The sequence below is a fragment of the Borostomias antarcticus genome (assembly GCF_949987555.1).
Source record: "Borostomias antarcticus genome assembly, chromosome: 22".
Taxonomy (NCBI): domain Eukaryota; kingdom Metazoa; phylum Chordata; class Actinopteri; order Stomiiformes; family Stomiidae; genus Borostomias; species Borostomias antarcticus.
The window spans coordinates 5,910,496-5,916,495 of record NC_140255.1 but is presented as its reverse complement, the minus strand read 5'-3'; positions in this window follow the sequence as shown (position 1 = coordinate 5,916,495).

Sequence of the window (6,000 nt, the reverse complement as noted above, 5' to 3'; positions counted from 1 at the left end):
GACATACAGTATGAGAGATACACTATCTGCAAGCGCCTTTTTCTTTACAGCCTTGTCTGCATATTCAAAAACTAGATACCATCACAAACTACAGCTAGTAGTTAGATATGAGTGTGGAAGATGTAGTCAGATATGAGTGTGTAAGATGTAGTCAGATATGAGTGTGTAAGAAGTAGTTAGATATGAGTGTGTAAGATGTAGTCAGATATGAGTGTGTAAGAAGTAGTTAGATATGAGTGTGTAAGAAGTAGTCAGATATGAGTGTGTAAGATGTAGTCAGATATGAGTGTGTAAGATGTAGTTAGATATGAGTGTGTAAGACGTAGTTAGATATGAGTGTGTAAGATGTAGTTAGATATGAGTGTGTAAGATGTAGTCAGATATGAGTGTGTAAGAAGTAGTTAGATATGAGTGTGTAAGATGTAGTCAGATATGAGTGTGTAAGATGTAGTCAGATATGAGTGTGTAAGAAGTAGTTAGATATGAGTGTGTAAGAAGTAGTTAGATATGAGTGTGTAAGATGTAGTCAGATATGAGTGTGTAAGATGTAGTCAGATATGAGTGTGTAAGAAGTAGTTAGATATGAGTGTGTAAGATGTAGTCAGATATGAGTGTGTAAGATGTAGTCAGATATGAGTGTGTAAGATGTAGTCAGATATGAGTGTGTAAGAAGTAGTCAGATATGAGTGTGTAAGAAGTAGTTAGATATGAGTGTGTAAGAAGTAGTTAGATATGAGTGTGTAAGATGTAGTCAGATATGAGTGTGTAAGATGTAGTCAGATATGAGTGTGTAAGAAGTAGTTAGATATGAGTGTGTAAGATGTAGTCAGATATGAGTGTGTAAGATGTAGTCAGATATGAGTGTGTAAGATGTAGTCAGATATGAGTGTGTAAGAAGTAGTCAGATATGAGTGTGTAAGAAGTAGTCAGATATGAGTGTGTAAGATGTAGTCAGATATGAGTGTGTAAGAAGTAGTCAGATATGAGTGTGTAAGAAGTAGTCAGATATGAGTGTGTAAGATGTAGTCAGATATGAGTGTGTAAGATGTAGTCAGATATGAGTGTGTAAGAAGTAGTTAGATGTGAGTGTGTAAGAAGTAGTCAGATATGAGTGTGTAAGATGTCATGTAGGTCCTGTACTCACACAGACCTGCCAGATGAACAGATATACTGGAAAGTCTAGACACCGCTGCTCAACTCTTCATATATCAACACTTTGAAATGCCAAGTTATGCAAACTTTCCATAATATATGTAACTGAAATAGAATTGGTGGTGTAGTATTACCACATACAGTATCTCCATATCACAACTAAATGTGTTTTCCCTCTCTGCAGCTCTGACACTTTTAGAACATGTTTTATGGTTCTTTTAGAACATGTTTTATGGTTCTTTTCCTCACCCCCTTTCTGCTCACACCTCTCCCCCTCCCCCAACTCTGTCTTCGAGCCCCTCAGCTGTTGTGCCGTGTGCCCTGACCTCTGTGCTGTGTGTGTGTGTGTGTATGTGTGTGTGTGTGTGTGTGCCCTGACCTCTGTGGTGTGTGTTCCCTGACCTCTGCGGGGGTCATGGAAGGCTGGGCCTGGGCCTGTCTGTCAGAGTCTCCCTCAGGGCAGCACAGTGACATTTAACTCAATATCTCAGAAGGATAGAGTTTCTCCTCTCCTGGATCACTCTCTGTCTACAGCCCAAGTGCCAATACCCTCTATGTGCTGGCCATGTAACCTAGGCTCTCTGGGACACCCGCCCCCCCCCCCCCCCCCCCCCCCCACCCCGCAGGGCACCGCTAACGTGCCACGCCCTCGTGCCAGGCAGAGGGATCGCCATGTGCCGTTTTAGCCTCCCCTCCCTCCCTCCCTCCCGGGTGATGAATGCTGTTCGTGTTCCCGGCGCGTAGCCGCGATAACGGCCTCCCTCGCTGCAGCTGTGTGGGCGGATAACTTATGCAACCTTGGCCCTGTCCTGCTGACGCGCACTGTTCCGCTGAGAGCTGCCATCGCTCTGCCTCCCGCCCGGGGAGTCCTGGGGAACCGGAGAACCCAACAATGGGCTTTTATACAAGTACAACTGCCTTCCACTAACATACCTGATGGCATGGACAGGGTTCCCATCTAAAGCACCATCAGAACGTTAGCCAGCCCAATATGTAGGCCTATTAACTTTTTGGGGGCAAATCTATAAATATCCTAAGATAGGCTTGATGTGGGCATGGTATTATTGATTCAGGTTTATTAGGTTGTGTCTGGGTGTTTGTCATACTTGGCTCTCGCCCCCCTACCTCAACATATCCCACCTAGAGGCCCCACTCACATCCACTCACAACCACAGTCCATAGAGGAGGTTGACACATTGCACAACACTAGGGAATCAAATAGCCTTAGCCAGGAATTAGATGTGTTTTTAAAAATAATTTATGTCTTTAATAACAACTTTTTCATAAACTTACAGGCCTTAAAGAACAAAATGTTCTGCAAACTCAAGTTTATCAATGAAGTAACCTTGATAATAATAATAAGTTTGCTGCGTTGCAGTATAGCCAGTGCTGTGATAATTAGCACTAGCCCGTGGAGTGTAGCTGTAGTGTGGGTATTAGCGGGGTACTTGTTACAGCATTAGCTAGCTGTAAGAATAGAAGTGGCAGCTGAGTCTATGAGGCCAGAGATACTCTCCAGTATAAATAGAGCAGGTGACACTGCGCAGTTGGCACGGCACCACCACATCTTTCTGCTTGTTTTATTTGGGAATGTGGCTCGATCGGTTCAGGCCTGTGAGTCGGCCTTTATCTAATGGCGAGGCAGTTCCGCGGACGTTTTATAAGGTCGTCCCGCGCGGTGTCCTGTCCTCTCCCGGGCCCCGCCCCGGGCTGCGGTCTCGCGCGTTGAGCGGTTGTTCACACCATTCCACTCAAGGAGCCACATGGGGACTGGCCGGAAAACGACACTCTGGATGTGAACAAAAGTGACCCCTATTCTACAGACTAAGGGTCACTAAGTGTGACTTAAGTATGTTCTTATTTGACAGGGCTGTTGCCGAGGTCTACATGATGATGACTCAGTGACACTGACGGAAGTGCCTCATGTCCAGACCCCAGTAATAGTATCGCGTAGGCATTATCAAAATCGAGTACGTAAACATATATTTTGAAATATGCACCCATATGTTTTATACCCCAACAGCTGAGTGTGCGCGGCGCTATGGGAGCTCTGACGGAGGAGATGTCAGTGTTGCTGCTGGAGCCGCATGGTGTGAGCGGCCGTGCGGTCTCTCCAGGCCTGGTGCGCGCGGCCCTGCGGTCTCTCCAGGCCGTGCGGTCTCTCCAGGCCTGGTGTGCGCGGCCATGCGGTCTCTCCAGGCCTGGTGTGCGCGGCCGTGTGGTCTCTCCAGGCCTGGTGTGCGCGGCCGTGCGGTCTCTCCAGGCCGTGCGGTCTCTCCAGGCCTGGTGTGCGCGGCCGTGCGGTCTCTCCAGGCCTGGTGTGCGCAGCCGTGGGGTCTCTCCAGGCCTGTGCGGTCTCTCCAGGCCTGGTGTGCGCGGCCGTGCGGTCTCTCCAGGCCTGGGGGAGAGAGACTGGATGTTCCAGCGTCATCGTAGACCCGCCCGCGCGGCCCGGACACGGAAACCTAATCTTGGTGTGGAATAGCTGAGGCTAAGACAGCTATGTGCACCCAGCCGAGCAGAGACACCAGAGCAGGGAGGCCGAGATGCTGGTGACTGATCTGTTCACAGGGACGGTGCAGCCTCGGCTTGAGCCTTGATCCCGATACACTTCCATAAATACTGTAGGGCCTATAGCCTATATATGCTTATGTTCTTGATGCGTCATATAGGCCTACTTTTCATTCAAGAGAGAAAAAAATAATAAAGCATATATTTTGTAATTCACTAATTACCATTTTACCTTTGGAATAACTTGGTAGTTAATACCCTACCCACTAGTAATTATGGTGACTGATTCCTGCAGCCAAACGTAGCATTCGTTGGCGGGTTGTGTCCATGAGCAGGGCGGTAGTGTTGACTCCTGCAGGGCAGGGCGGTAGTGTTCAGGGCGGTAGTGTTGACTCCTGCAGGGAAGGGCGGTAGTGTTCAGGGCGGTAGTGTTGACTCCTGCAGGGCAGGGCGGTAGTGTTCAGGGCGGTAGTGTTGACTCCTGCAGGGCAGGGCGGTAGTGTTCAGGGCGGTAGTGTTGACTCCTGCAGGGCAGGGCGGTAGTGTTCAGGGCGGTAGTGTTGACTCCTGCAGGGAAGGGCGGTAGTGTTCAGGGCGGTAGTGTTGACTCCTGCAGGGCAGGGCGGTAGTGTTCAGGGCAGTAGTGTTGACTCCTGCAGGGCAGGGCGGTAGTGTTCAGGGCGGTAGTGTTGACTCCTGCAGGGCAGGGCGGTAGTGTTCAGGGCGGTAGTGTTGACTCCTGCAGGGCAGGGCGGTAGTGTTCAGGGCGGTAGTGTTGACTCCTGCAGGGCAGGGCAGTAGTGTTGACTCCTGCAGGGCAGGGCGGTAGTGTTCAGGGCGCTAGTGTTGACTCCTGCAGGGCAGGGCGGTAGTGTTCAGGGCGGTAGTGTTGACTCCTGCAGGGCAGGGCGGTAGTGTTCAGGGCGGTAGTGTTGACTCCTGCAGGGCAGGGCGGTAGTGTTCAGGGCGGTAGTGTTGACTCCTGCAGGGCGGTAGTGTTCAGGGCGGTAGTGTTGACTCCTGCAGGGCGGTAGTGTTGACTCCTGCAGGGCGGTAGTGTTCAGGGCGGTAGTGTTGACTCCTGCAGGGCGGTAGTGTTGACTCCTGCAGGGCGGTAGTGTTGACTCCTGCAGGGCAGGGCAGTAGTGTTGACTCCTGCAGGGCAGGGCGCTAGTGTTCAGGGCGGTAGTGTTCAGGGCGGTAGTGTTCAGGGCGGTAGTGTTGACTCCTGCAGGGCAGGGCGGTAGTGTTCAGGGCGGTAGTGTTGACTCCTGCAGGGCAGGGCGGTAGTGTTCAGGGCGGTAGTGTTGACTCCTGCAGGGCAGGGCGGTAGTGTTCAGGGCGGTAGTGTTGACTCCTGCAGGGCAGGGCGGTAGTGTTCAGGGCGGTAGTGTTCAGGGCGGTAGTGTTGACTAGCCTACTGGACGCTGGAGTCGACAACAGAGTTTTTCGAGCAGGCTGGTCAAACGGGTCATTTTTAGGTCGGAGTTCTCCCTGGCTGCTCAGCCGCGCCTTATTGGGAGCGGAAGGAGGCGAGTGATGGACAGAGGGTCCCGGAGGAGTGTTGATGACAGGAAGACGAATGAATGAAAACAGACACTACGGAGAGGTAGGCCTAAGAAACACACTACCGAGAGGTAGGCCTAAGAAACAGACTACGGAGAGGTAGGCCTACCTCAGGAAGAAACAGAGGCATTTTGACAGATTTAGAAAGAAGGGCGTAAAAGACAGATCCAGGGGTTCTGTCCGGTTCTGTTCTTATTCAGGAGGAATATTTCCCTGAGCTAGCAGGGGCTTCCTGCCGTCTCGCCGTCACTTACTGTCCTATTACAGGAAGGAATTCGCCCAGCTGTTCGGTTCTGAATTCCGGTGTAACTTTTGTCAAACTCCATCGACAGAAACCATTACTTGTTGTGCTCGACCGAAGCCCACCCTTCACAGGGCGAGTCAGACCGCTGCGCCACCTTGTGGACAAAACTACACATGCAAGCAGGCTCGAGACGATCGTGTTATCCAAGATCCCCATTCCAACTTCCAGAAATCACCATTTATAAAAGCAAGAAAACTCAAACTAAATTTGGACCTTTGTGATCTATTACCAGAGTGAATGGGGGAATGGTAACTCAATAAAACAGTAAAACATGGTGTGGTGCTGAAACCGTGTGCGGAAACTGCCATTTTTGGGGTATTACCAGACCATCAAATAACTACTAGGAGGAACACTTCTGACAGCATTGCCTTCGCATCACTATTGGCACGTAGGAGAATATTGTTAGATTGGAAATCTTCATATGCCCCCAAAGCTGCTCTGTGGCTCAAAGACCTCATGATGTTTTT